Source organism: Sapajus apella, unplaced genomic scaffold (genome assembly GCF_009761245.1).
Source record: "Sapajus apella isolate SASKATOON/1434 unplaced genomic scaffold, GSC_monkey_1.0 scaffold116, whole genome shotgun sequence".
NCBI lineage: Eukaryota > Metazoa > Chordata > Mammalia > Primates > Cebidae > Sapajus > Sapajus apella.
Window position 1 is genome coordinate 3,873,850 of NW_022437056.1, and position 15,073 is coordinate 3,888,922.

Genomic DNA, 15,073 nt, shown 5'->3' on the forward strand with positions numbered 1-15,073 from the left:
ATAATTTATTGGTTAGTATGAAGAGGGGGTAGCACAGTGGAAGCTCTCATGAGTGCAGGGCCTGCCACTTGTCAAGACGGCCATGACTGGAGATGTACGTGACCCCACAGCCATCTGGGAGGAGCTGCTTCTCAGCCACTATGTCTTCAAATTCATCAGCATTGAACCTGGTGAAGCTCCACGTCTTTGAGCTGTGGATCTTCTGGCACCCAGAGAACTTGAACTTGGCCCTGTGCAGGGCTTCGATCACATGCTCCTTGTTCTGCAGCTTGGTGTGGATGGACATGATCACTTGGCCAATGAGGGCCCTGGCCACAGTGCCCTGGGGCTTTCCAAAGGCACCTCGCATGCCTGTTTGGAGCCTACACTGGGGGTAGTGCAAGGTCAGACACATGAACATACATCTGAAAGGCCTGTCTCCAAGGTCGCTTAGAGCAACCCATGCAAGAAACAGGCAGCATATACTACCAAGGAAGCTGCTGTCTGCAGCCTCTGCACACTGGGCGCCCCGAGGAAAGGAACCCAGTCCGCTTAATCCGCTGCAGAAGCTTTGTTCCTTTTACTTGAGAATGTTTGTGGCTATTTGGGGTCTTTTGCGGTTTCATGCAAATTTAAGAATTTTTTTTTATATTTCTGTGAAAAATAACATTAGAATTTTAATAGGGGCTGCACTGAATCTGTAGATTACTTTGACGAGTACGGACATTTTAACAATATTAATTCTTCTAAATAATGAACACCACATATCTTTCCATTTGTGTGTTTTTTTTTCAATTTTTTCATCAGTTTTTATAGTTTTCTGTATACAAGTCTTTTACCACTTTACACCTAAGTATTTAATTTGTTGTTGCTGTTGTAAATAGGGTTATTTTCTTTATTCCTTTTCCAGATAGCTTTTTATTAGTGTACAAAAATGCTACCAGTTTTATATGTTGATTTTGTATCCTGTGACTTTACTGATTTAATTTATCAATTCTATCAGTGTTTGGTGGAGTCTTTACAGTTTTCTCTATATAAGATTATGTTGTCAGCAAACAGAGAATTTCACTTTTTCCTTTCCTGTTGGGTGACGTTTGTTTATTTCTTTTGTCCAATTGCTCCAGCTTAGACTTCCAGAACTATGTGGAAAAGTCCTGAAAGTGGGCATCCTTGTCTTCCCCCTGCTCCCAGAGAAAAGCTTTCAACTTGTCACCGTTGAGTAGGATGTTAGCTGTGGCTTCGTCATTTACGGCTTTTATTGTGTTGAGTTACAATCCCTCTATACTTATTCTGTTGAGAGTTTTTATCATGAAAGGGTGTTAAATTGTGTCAAATGCTTTTTCTCTTTCCTGCCTCTATCACAGTGATTGATCTCAAATCCTGGCTTCTGGCTTAGTGTTTATAGGTAAGTAGGCAGTAAAGATAATTATCATAGTATTTAAAGTCAAGAAAGAAACAATTTCGACTGAATATCAAGATATAGTATATGTTTGTGTGTGTGCATGCATGTGTTATGGTGTGTGTTTGCTGCGTTAGCTGCAAAAATGCTCCATCTGTCCACTTTCAAATAGCAATCTGTCAGATTGCATATTCCAAAGAGGGTCATAGAGACAGCTCTTACTCTGCATGCTATTTTGCAATGTGATATTGCCACTCTGCCTTCTGAATCTGGGCAAATCCTGTGATCGACAGAAATATGGTAGAAGTAACACTGTCCAGGAGTTGGCTCTTAGAGAAATTGGAGGCTTCTTCGTGTTCCTGCCTCACATACACACTTCTCATTTTCTCTTAAATTCAGCAATAGTGCTATGAGAAGCCCACACATCACAGAAAACACACATGTAAGCACTTGGATCATAGCCCCAGCTGACTCTCAGCTGACAGAAAATACCGACTGGTATCCATGTTGGTGAAACACCCTGGACATGCAGGCTTTCCCACGTGATACGGGCTCAACCACCTCTGACTGCAAATACATGAGCAACCTTAAGCAAGGACTGCCTAGCTCATTCCCGTCTACCCACTGAGCTAGGAGTGATGATAAATCATCACCTTAAGTCACCAAGATTGGCTTCATTTGCTTGACAACAATAAACCAGAACACCCACTGAAAAGGCCATCTGACATGTTTGGAACATTTTCCCTAAATTTGGATAGATCTCCACATTCTAAAAAATGCCTTTTCAAAGTAGACTCTAGAAATGCACATTTCTCAGTTTGCTTGTGGTTAGCGTACAGGCCAGTGAAAGGTTCTTACGTGCCTACAGACCCCAGACAGAGGCGAGCCCCTTTAGAACAAAGGCTCTGTGTGGAGAATCCGCTCTGTTGTAGGGGTGGCAGCTGGGGACGCAGGGAAGATTTCAAAGAAGCTTCCTAATGCAATATTGTTATGGATTGACATTGGCGGGCAAGTTAAGCCTCCTCAACGGGATGCAGCAGGAGGCCAGGCCAGGGTACAGCTTGGAGCGTGTTCCTTGCAATCTTAGCTTTGAATCTATTTCCTTAGCCATTCTCATAATTCTGCATATAACTTAATAACTTTTAATTGACATATCATCTACTTTAATGATGTAGAGTGAATTCCATTTCTTTTGGAAGTTAGGAAACCTAACTTCTATAGAAAACATGATGCATGCATGACCCCCAGTTTTGGTACCTGAAGTGAGCAAATGCAGGGCAAGGCTTTTCCTGGTCATGGACAGCACAGTCAACAGAAACTCTGACAAGAGAGACCTGCAGGTTAAGTACAAAATGAGGAATAAAGTTAATAAAAGTGAATTGTATTGGAGGTTTTAGTTAAATGAGTAGATTTTAGCTGGTTTTGTTGCACCCCATGAAAATAACTGTGTGGGATGACAGATATGTTAATCTGCTTCACTGTAGTCATCATTTAATGTCTGATGATATTCCATGACATTATGTTCTAAACATCAAGCATACACAATAAAGATTATTTATTTTATTTTTTTTCTTTTAAATAGGAAGATACAGGCTGAGGAGCCAGGTGCAGTGGCTCACTCCTGTAATCCCAGCGTTTTGGGAGCCGAGGTAGAAGGATCACTTGAGCCCAGGAGCTCAAAACCATTCTGGGCACATAGTGTGACCTCAATCTTTACAAAAAATGAAAAAACAATTAGCTGACCATAAGCATGCCTGTAGTTCCAGCTACTCAGGAGGCTAAAGTGGGAGGATTGCTTGAGCCTGGGAGGTAGATGCTGCAATGAGCTATGATCATGCCACCACACTCCAGCCTGGGGGACGGAGAGAGACCTTGTCTCCAAAAACACAAAAAGATACAGCTTGTGCTGGGTGTGGTGGCTCATGCCTATAATCCCGGCACTTCGGGAGGCCAAGGTGGGTGGATCACAAGGTCAGGAATTCAAGACCACCTGGCCAATATGGAGAAACCCCGTCTCTATTAAAAAAAAAAAAAAAAAAAAAAAGATACAACTTGTTACCATGCTTACACAACACCTGGACTTCTCTGGTTGGTTCCGAAAATATGCTGTCAACTGGGTGGCTCAGCCCAGCTCAGCATGGCTCTCCAAGCAGTACTTACTGGACCAGCAGCATTAGAAATAAGTTGGCCTCGAAATTTGTTAAGAATGCAAACTCTGAAGTCTCAGTCTGGACTTTCTGACACTCTTAAACTGTGTTCCAACAACTTTTTCTTTTAAATAAGCCCACCAGGTAATTTTGATGCATGTGTAAGTTAAAGAATCCTATTTGGGGCCAGGCGCTGTGGCTCATGCCTGCAACCTCAGCACTTTGGGAGCCTGAGGCGGATGGATCACAAGGTCAGGAGTTCAAGGCCAGCCTGGCCAAGATGGTGAAATCCCATTCTACTAAAAATACAAAAATTAGCCAGCTGTGGTGGTGGGCAGCTGTAATCCCAGCTACTAGGGAGGCTGAGGCAGAAAACTGCTTTAACCCAGGAGGCAGAGATTGCAGTGAGCCGAGATCACACCACTATTCCAGCCTGGGCAACAGAGAGAGACTCCCTCTCAAAGGGAAAAAACAAACAAACAAAAAAAAACAAAAAAAAAAACAACTCTGTTTTGCACGGACTTCCTATTGGCCTCCTATAAAAAAGTGTTGATTCTGGTATGGTTCAGTTTGTCAAAATCCATATTGAATGAAGTCTGTTCTTCATCTGGATTCTAATAAGCACAGTCATCACATTCCTCTGAGATCATTGATTGTATTTCAGCAACCTAATTTGCAAACTTCTAACTATCCAATAAATTAACTAGATTAAATGTACTCTTAGGAATTCTTCACCCCTGCTCCTCTTGGGCTTCTGTTTTTTTTTGTTGTTTGTTTGTTTTTAATAACAGTGTCTCTACTCTCAATTTCAGAGGATGTTGGCTCCAAGTATGTCTTAGATGCTGCTTTTTCAATCTTGGTGAATGTTTGAACTTTCCTTTTACACGTTAGTCCATTAATGGTTCTGTTACAGCAAAGCCTGCTTAGTCATGTTACAACTAATCACAATGTTTATTCTGTGAGGTTTCCTTTTCACCATGGACTGAAGATAAAACAGATTCATATGGTCTTCCTTTGCAAAGTTGTGTCATCTTTAAATGTTTCCTGCTTTCTCAGTCAACATTTCATACGCTTTGCTCCTCCACCCTCAAGCTATGCTGATGTCCCAAGGTTCAAACATCTCATGAGTACATGAGGTCTGGCGATGTTCACATTAAAGTGTGCCAAAAATTCTTTGTAAACTAAAGAGTTTTACCTAAGATGCAGAGCCATCAGTAAGATTCAAGGTTTTAATACTGACAAAAACGTCCTTCTAATTTGAAGAAAGTTATTCAGTATGATATATTCAGACATATAATATATTAGACATATATTAAGCCTTGTCCCCCAAAGCACAGTAATTTTCAAAATCTGAATTCAAAGGACTGTCTAATAACAAAGATGTCAGGCACTGTGGCTGGTGGTGGGTGAGGTCATTTTGATCACATATGTCTATTACCCCTAGTAAAGCTACTGTTTGCCTTAGTAAAATGACTGGTGTCCCTAATGTTATTAGCAAGTTATAGTAGATGAACGTGCCCTTTCATGTCAGGCAGACTTGGCTTTAAAATCTGGCTTTGCTCCTCCTTCCTCCTGTGTGCTCCCCAAATCACACAGGAGCACACCGCAACTTTTCTGTACACAAGTTCTGCTCTGTTTTAACTGAGGACTCCTTATTTAAAAACAGGAGGCAATTGTGATCAAAGCCTGGCAAATACAATGCAGCAAACATTCCTCCTCCCTGCCTCCATAGGAGATTGCTCAGCATCTCTGTTCCAGGAGATACCAGGGTTCAGCCTTTCCTCAAGAACGTGGCAATTGAAATTGATTCCTCCCATGTGTGCTAACACCAAAAATAATGTCGTCAGTGACATCAGACAGCTCGTCCCAGGCAGTTTCTGCTCTCTGAATCCTCTTGTTGTCGCTATTATTCTTTCCTATCTTATCATTAATAAGAGGATTGGTTATTTATTCCTTAGTATGCTTTTTGTTGCAAGACAAAGAATCCTACTCAAACTTAAGGAAAAAGAAATTTGGCCGGGCACTGTGGCTTATGCCTGTAATCTTAGCACTTTGGGAGGCCAAGAAGGGTGGATTACCTGAGGTTTGGAGTTCAAGACCAGCCTGACAGACATGGAGAAACCTCTTCTCTACTAAAAATATAAAATTAGCCAGGTGTGGTGACGCATGCCTGTAATTCAAGCTACTCAGGAGGCTGAAACAGGAGAATTGTTTCAACCTGGGAGGTGGAGGTTGCAGTGAGCCAATATCGCACCATTGCACTCCAGCCTGGGCAACAAGAGCAAAACTCTGTCCCTCTTGCAAAAAAAAAGAAAAGAAAATTACGGTGTGTTTTTTCCATATTGCCCTGGGCAGCTTCCTATGTACATTGTATCAGCTAGGAACTTAAGCAGAGAGGATCATCTTTCTTTAATCTTTAAAAAAATTTTAACTTGTATGAGTACATAGTAGGTTTATCTGTTTATGGGGTACATGAGAGATTTTGACACAGGTATACAACTTATAATAAGCATATCAGGGTAAAGGGGGCACCCATCAGCTCAAGCATTAAGCATTTCTTTGGTTATGAATGTTCTGATTATACTCTTTTAATCATTTTAAAATGTACAAAATTATTGTTTAGTCACTGTAGACACCTGTGTGCATTCAAATACTAGAACTTACTCATTCTGTCTAACTCTATGTTTATACCTATTAACCATTCCCTCCATGGTTCAAGTGAAGTGAAAGGTGTGCCTTCTTGGTTCAAGATGCCCACATAACCTTTGTATGGTCAACCTCTGTGTCCAACTTCTGGGACAGATGCTCCCTAGGAGACCTGGAGGGATGTGATCAAACCTATGTAAACTACAGAGGCTGAAAGTGAGAAAAGGTGGTTTTTCAGAGGAAAATCCTCAGTGTTAACAGAAAAAGAGGGAATGATGGATGAACAGGCAAAACCAGCAGCTGTCCAGTGTACTGTGAATTATAACTTTTACCTGGGCTGATAAATAAATAATGGCTGGAGTCATTATGACTGACTGCATTCTTGTTCTGCAGACACTATAAATCTGGATAAAATAAGCAATTCTCTGCCGAGATGATGGAAGAATCCATCTTCCCTCACTTCACCAACACAGTGAGAATCGTGGCCTCTGAATTCTTGATTTTTCTGGCTGCATCATGAAGAGTATTTACCAAAACTGTCAATGATGATGTACAAAAACAGTAGGAAAGTGTGGGATAGGGAAGTCGCCGCAGGATGGTCCTCTTCGCCCCAGATATGACCAGTGTTCCTGCTGCAAGAAGTGTCTTTTTCATTAACCTTTTAAAAGAGGTTTTTCTTAATATTATGGATGATTGAAACTTTAATGTTTTTTATTATTTAACTCACAAAAAAACATAATATAATCTCTGGAGGAGAAAGCATTGGCCAAACATTATGCTAAGAAGTGTAGCTAATTCCTTCTGTAACTTGGCCATGAACAACATATGGGATTAAATGACATAATTCAAATAGAAGAATTTCCTTAGGTCTAGAAAACAGGAGGAACTTGAGTATGCATTCTCTGTCTGCTGCATCATGAACTATTTTTCATAAATGGGAACAATGGAAAAATTGAGAGTTCTCTCGATTTTATCTCCAGTTTTTATGACAATTAAACCACAAAAAGCTATTTTAAAAATTTTGTTGTCTCATTGCCAGATGAACAATTAAATGTTCCTATCTATTGATAATGTCAAAGAGAAGATGAATGTAAGCAATAGTGTCAGTGGTAGCAGAATCTGTATCAACCGTATATTATGAGAGTAGCTGCATTTCACCAATACTCCAGGCATGCCACTTTTTTTTCTTTTTTGAGACGGAGTCTTGCTCTGTCGCCCAGGCTAAAGTGCAGTGGCACTATCTTGGCTCATTGCAACCTCTGTCTCTCAGGTTCAAGCTATTCTCCTGACTCAACCTCTTGAGCAGCTTGCATTACAGGCATGCACCACCATGCCCAGTTAATTTTTGTATTTTAGTAAAGATGGAGTTTTGCCATGTTGGCCAGGCTGGTCTCAAAATCCTGACCTCAAGTGATCCACCCACCTTGGCTTCCCATAGTGCGGGGATTGCAAGCCTGCGCCACCATGCCGGGCCCCATGCCATGTTTTCATCCTCACTCTGTGCATGTCACTGCACTTTTGGCTTCTCACAGGCCTGAGTCTACTTTATTATGGCCAAGGGAGAGGTAGGCTCTAAGAGGTTAACTTGTAAGACCAGATGGCAGTAATTTTGTCAGCAAACACAGGTCAATATTATCTAGAAAGATTCACTTCTCTTCCCTATACACCCTAACAAAAGTCACTTATAACTATCCTTTGTATACAAGGGTCCCTGACATGAAAATTCCAGGTTACTTAACAATAGGCTACCAAGTTTCACTTGGCTTGATCACTCCACAGAGCATATGAAAAATCATGTTACAGCCAAAGGGATCCAAGGTTGCTGAATAGGAACAGCTCTGGAGTGCAGTCCCCAGCAAGAACAACACAGAGGGTGAGTGATCACATTTCCAAATGAGTTATTACTGCCCACTGACCAGGAGATTCCCAGGCTGAAAAGCACCACGAGTTTCCAGCAGGGCTGTTTCAGCCAGCGCAGCGGGTCTCCACACGAAAACTCACACAAATCTGGGCACCATTTCAACTGGCGCCTGGAATGCCTGGGAGACAGAGCCACACATTCAACTGAAAAAAAGGGGGCTGAAACAGGGAGCCAGGTGATCTGGCTCGGCGGGACCCACCCCCACAAAGACCAGCAATCTGAAACACTCTGGATTGAAAGTTTCGCAGAAAGTGCAGCAGGACTCAGGATGGTCCAGCTCTGTGGGGGGAAGGGCATCTGCCATTACTGAGGCAGTTCACTACTACTGAGGCAGTCCACCATTACCGAGGCAGTCCACCATTACTGAGGCAGACTGCCTTTACTGAGGCAGTTCTAACTATACCTCTATAAACAAAACCACAAGGAAATTCACACAACAGCTGTGCAGAGCCCATGGCAGTTCAGCAATTCCTCTGCTGGTAGACTGTGACTAGGCTACCTCCTCACTAGGCAGGACATCTCTACAAACAGGCAGCAGCATATCAGGAACTTATAAATAAAGCCCCACCTTCCCAGGACAGAGCACCTCAGATAAAATGTGGTTATGAGCTCCGCTGCAACAGACTTAAACGTACCTGCCCAGCAGCTCTGAACAGAACAACAGAGCTCACAGCTCAGCACTTGAGCTCCTATTAGGGACAGACTGTCTCCTTAAGCAGCTCACATACTCCTGTATATCCAAAGAGACACCTCATAAAGGAGAGCTCAGACTGACATCTGGTAGGTATCCTTCTGGGACAAAGACAGCAAAGAAGAAACAGGCAGCAACCCTTACTGCTCTGCAGCTGCTGCAGGTGATACCCAGGCAAGCAGGGTCTGGAGATCCAGCAGTCATACAGCAGAGGGTCCTGACTGTTAGAAGGAAAACTTAAAAACAGAAAGAAATGACTTCATCAGCAACAAAAAGGAAATCCACTCAGAGACCGCATCCGAAAGTCACCAACTACAAAGACCACAGGTAGATGAATCCACAAAGATGGGAAGAAACCAATGTAAAAAGGATGAAAACACCCAAAACCAGGATGCCTTTCCTCCTCCAAGGAATCACAACTCCTCACTAGCAGAGAACAAGGCTGGATGAAGAATGAGTCTGATGAATTGACAGAAACAGGCTTCAGAAGGTGGGTAATAACAAACTTTTCTGAGCTAAAAGAACATGTTCTAACCCAGTGCAAAAAAACTAAGAACCTCAAAATAAGATTTCACAAAATGCTAATGGGGGAAGAATATAAATGAATTGATGGAGCAGAAAAAGACAACATGAGAACTTCATGAAGCATACACAAGTTTCAATAGCCAAATCAACCAAGCAGAAACAAAGATATCAGAGATTGAAGTTTAACTCAATAAAATAAAATGAGAAGGCAAGATTAGAGAAAAAAGAGTGAAAAGAAATGAACAAAGCCTACAAGAAATATGGGATTATGTGAAAAGACCTAATCTACATTTGATAGGTGTACCTGAATGCGACAGAGAGAATGAATGGAAACCACTTTTCAGGATGTTATCCAGGAGAACTTTCCCAACCTAACAAGTCAGGCCAATATTCAAGTCCAGGAAATACAGACAACACCACAAAGAAATTCCTCAAGAAGAGCAACCCCAAGGCACATAATCGTTAGGTTCACCAGGGCTGAAATGCAGGAAAAAATGCTCAGGGCAGCCAGAGAGAAAGGTCAGGTTACCCACAAAGGGAAGCCCATCAGACTCACAGTGGATCTCTCAGCAGAAACCCTACAAGCTAGAAGAGAGTGGGGGCCAATATTCAACACCTTAAAGAAAAGAACTTTCAATCTAGAATTTCATATCGAGTCAAACTAAGCTTCATAAGCAAAGGAGAAAAAATATCCTTTATGAACAAGCAATTGCTGAAAGATTTTGTCACCACCAGGTCTGCCTTACAAGAGCTCCTGAAAGAAGCACCAAACATAGAAAAGAGCAACCAGTACCATACACTCCCAAAACATGCCAAATGGTAAAGAGCAAAGACAAAATGAACAAACTGCATCAATTAATGGGCAAAACAACCAGCTAGCATCAAAATGGCAGGATCGAATTCACGCATAACAATAATAACCTTAAATATAAATGAGCTAAATGTCCCAATCAAAAGACACAGACTGGCAAATTAGATAAAAAGTCAAAACTCATCAGTGTGCTGTATTTAGGTAACCCACCTCATGTGCAAGGACACACATAGGCTCAAAATAAAGGGATGGAGGAAGATTTACCAAGAAAATGGAAAGCAAAAAAAAGCAGGAGTTGCAATCCTAGTCTCTGATAAAATAGACTTTGAACCAAAAAAGATAAAAAGAGACAAAGAAGGGTATTACATAATGGTAAAAGGATCAATGCAACAAGAAGAGTTAACGATCCTAAATATATGCACGTAACACAGGAGCACCCAGATACACAAAGCAAATTTTTAAAGACCTACAAAGAGACTTAGATTCCCATACAAGAATAGTGGCAGACTTTAACACTCCACTGTAAATATTAGATAATTGAGAGAGAAAATTAACAAGGATATCCAGGACTTGAACTCAGATGTAGACCAAGCAAACCTAATAGACATCTACGGAACTTTCCACACCACATCCACAGAATATACATTCTTCTTAGCATCACATCACACCTACTCTAAAATTGACCATATAATTGGAAGTAAATCACTCCTCAGCAAATGCAAAAGAATGCAAATCATAACAGTCTCTCAGACCACAGCTCAATCAAATTGAAACTCAGTATTAAGAAACTGACTCAGAACTGCACGACTTCTTGGAAACTGAACAACTGGCTCTTGATTGTTGACTGGATAAACAATGAAATGAGGGCAGAAATAAAGATTTTCTTCGAAACTAGCAAGAACGAAGACACAAATCTCTGGGACACATTTAAATCAGTGTCTAGAGGAAAATTTGTAGCAATAAATGCCCACATGAGAAGCAAGGAAAGATCTAAAATCGAAACCCTATCATCAAAATTGAAAGAGCTAGCACACACACACAAAAAAAACCCTGAAAACTAGCAGAAGACAAGAAATAACTAAGATCAGAGCCGAACTGAAGGAGACAGAGACACAAAAACACCCTTTAAAAAAATCAATAAATCCAGGAGCTAGTTTTTTGAAAAGATCAACAAATAGACCACTAGCCAGATTAATAAAAAAGAAAAGATAGAAGAATCAAGTAGATGCCATAAAAAAAAAAATAATAAGGGGATATCACCAACAGTTCCATAGAAATACAAACTACCATCAGAGATTACTACAAAAAACTCTATGCACATAAACCATTAAACCTGGAAGAAATGGATAAATTCCTGGACTCTTACATCCTCCTAAGCCTAAATCAGGAAGAAGTTGAAACCCTGAATAGACCAATAACAAGGGCTAAAGTTGAGGCCACAATTAATAGCCTTTCAACAACAACAACAAAAAAACTCAGGTCCAGGTGGGTTCACAGCCAAAATCTACCAGACATACAAAGAGGATCTGGTACCATTCCTTCTGAAACTATTCCAAACAATCCAAAAAGAAGGAATCCTTCCCAAATCATTTTATGAGACCAACATCATCCTGATACCTCAACCTGGTACAGACTCAAAGAAAAAAGAAAACCTCAGGCCAATATCCATGATGAACATTGATGCAAAAATCTTCAATAAAATACTGGCAAAGCGACTGCAACAGCACATCAAAAAGCTTATCCATCACGATCAAGTAGGCTTCATCCCGGGGATGCAAGGCTGGTTCAACATATGCAAGTCTATAAAAGTAATTCACCACATAAACAGAACCAAAGACAAAACCACGTGATTATCTCAATAGATGCAGAGAAGGCCTTTGACAAAATTCAACAGCTCTTTATGCTAAAAACTCTCAATAAGCTAGGTATCGACGGAATGTATCTCAAAATAATAATAGCTATTTATGACAAACTCACAGCCAACATCATACTGAATGGGCAAAAACTGGAAGCATTCCCTTTGAAATCTGGCACTAGACAAGGATGCCTTCTCTCACCACTCCTGTTCAATATAGTATTGGAAGTTCTAGCCAGAGCAATCAGCCAAAAATAAGAAATAAAGGTTATTCAATTAGGAAAGGAAAAAGCCAAATTGCCTCTATTTGTAGATGACATGATTGTAGATTTAGAAGACCCCATCGTCTCAGCCCAAAATTCCCTTAAACTGATAAGCAACTTCAGCAGTCTCAGGATACAAAAATCAATGTGCAGAAATCACAAGCATTCCTATACACCAATAACAGACTTAAAGAGAACCAAATCAAGAATTAACTGCCATTCACAATTGCCACAAAGAGAATAAAATACCTAGGAATACAACTAACAAAGGATATAAAGGACCTCTTCAAGGAGAACTACAAACCACTGTTCAAGGAAATAAAAAACAACCAAATGGAAAAACATTCCATGCTCATGATTAGGAAGAATGAATATTGTGAAAATGGCCATACTGCCTAAAGTAATTTATAGATTAAACACTATCCCCATCAAGCTACCTATGACCCTCTTTACAGAACTGGAATAAAACACCTTAAACTTCATATGGAACCAAAAGAGAGCCCACATAGCCAAGATAATTCTAAGCAAAAAGAACAAAGCTTGAGGCATCATGCTACCTGACTTCAAACTACACTACAAGGCTACAGTAACCAAAATAGCATGGTACTGGTACCAAAACAGAGATATAGACCAATGGAAAAGAACAGAGGTCTCGGAGGCAATGTCACACATCTACAACAATCTGATCTTTGACAAATCTGACAAAAACAAGCAATGGGGAAGGGATTCCCTGTTTAATAAATGGCATTGGGAAAACTGGCTAGCCATGTGCAGAAAGCAGAAACTGGACCCCTTCCTGACACATTCCACTAAAATTAACTCCAGATGGATTAAAGACTTAAACATAAGACCTAACACCATAAAAACCCTAGAAGAAAACCTAGGCAAAACCTTTCAGGACATAGTCATAGGCAAGGACTTCATGACCAAAACACCAAAAGCATTGGCAACAAAAGCCAAAATAGACAAATGGGATCTAATTAAACTCCAGAGCTTCTGTACAGCAAAAGAAACAATCATTAGAGTGAACTGGCAACCAACAGATTGGGAAAAAATTTTTGCAATCTACTCTTCTGACAAAGGGCTAATATCCAGAATCTACAAAGAACTTAAACAGATTTACAGGAAAACAAACAAACAAACAAACAAACCCATTCAAAAGTGGGTGAAGGATATGAACGGACACTTTTCAAAAGAAGACATTTATGAGGCCAAAAAACATATGAAAATATGTTCATCATCACTGGTCATTAGAGAAATGCAAATCAAAACCACATTGAGATAAAAACTATCTCATGCCAGTTAGAATGGCGATCATTAAACAATCTGGAGACAGCAGATGCTGGACAGGATGTGGAGAAATAGGAACACTTTTACACTGTTGGTGGGAGTGTAAATGAGTTCAACCATTGTGGAAGACAGTGTGGTGATTCCTCAAGGACCTAGAAATAGAAATTCCATTTGACCCAGCAATCCCATTACTGGGTATATATCCAAAGGATTATAAATCATTCTGTTATAAAGACACATGCACATGTATGTTCAGTGCAGCACTGTTTACAATAGCAGAGACCTGGAACCAACCCAAATGCCCATTGATGATAGACTGGACAAGGAAAATGTGGCACATATACACCATGGAATATTATGCAGCCATTAAAAAACTGAACTCGTGTCCTTTGTAGTGACATGGATAAATTCATCATTCTCAGCAAACTGACACAAAAACAGAAAATCAAATACTGCATGTTTTCACTCATAGGCCAGTGTTGAACAATGAGAACACATGAACACAGGGAGAGGAGCATCACATACTGGGGTCTCTTGAGGTGGACTAGGGGAAGGACAGCGGGGGTTAGGGAGGTTGGGGAGGGATAACATGGGGAGAAATGCCAGGTATAGAAGTTGGGGGCATAGAGGCAGCAAACCACCTTGCCATGTATGTACCTGTGCAAAAATCCTGCATGTTCTGTACATGTACTCTAGAACCTAAAGTGCAATAAAATATATATTAAAAACAAACAAACAAAAAACATGTTACAGCAGATGAAGTGCATATGTTTCGCCTCTTCAGACACCTTCTTGGATAGGCATCAAGGATGATTTAAGCAGCCTAGGATCATCAGAGAATAATTTTAACCCAGCATTTTGCAGGAATATACATTCTATTATTTATTTTATTTTTTTGAGACAAGGTCCCACTCTGTTGCCCTTGCTGGAGTACAGTGGCATGATCTGGGTTCACTGCAACCTCTCTGCCTTCTGGATTCAACTGATTACCCTGCCTCAGCCTCCTGAGTAGCTGGGACCACAGGTGATAATTACCACGACCAGCTAATTTTTGTATTTTTAGTAGCGACGGGGTTTTACCATGTTGGCCAGGCTGGTCTGGAACTCCTGACCTCAAGCAATCCACCTGGGCCTCCCAGGTAATTCATATTTTAGAAGACTAATTTAAAGATTAAAGGTGGAGAAGAAGACAGTCTCATGTTCTGTCTTCTTAAGTGAAAATAGAAAGGCTGACTTTGGCCATTCCTTTGTCTCAGGAAGTCCATTATTCAGGAAAACCAATTGGCGTAATGGGAGACTCTTTGGTAAAAGGAAAAGTTAAAGTAACATTTATCTGTACTCTACTCTAGACTTTATAGGAGAAGAATAATATTGACATGTTGCTGTCCAGGTATACACAGCAAGGTGGGGCCATTGGAAGGGATTTAAGGCAGAACTTCAAGCTAGGCAAAAAGAAATTTCACCTGCCTAATATCTTATATAACTTTACACAGACACAGACACACACACACACACACACACACACACACACACACACACACACACA

The 15,073-nt window shown here is 40.6% G+C and overlaps 1 non-coding gene across 1 annotated transcript; it reads right to left on the bottom strand.

Moving 5' to 3' along the window:
- Nucleotides 1–411: 411 nt before the first annotated feature.
- Nucleotides 412–545, bottom strand: LOC116538079. The gene has a single exon (XR_004263496.1). It is a non-coding gene; the product is annotated as a small nucleolar RNA SNORA70 (small nucleolar RNA).
- Nucleotides 546–15,073: the final 14,528 nt, after the last annotated feature.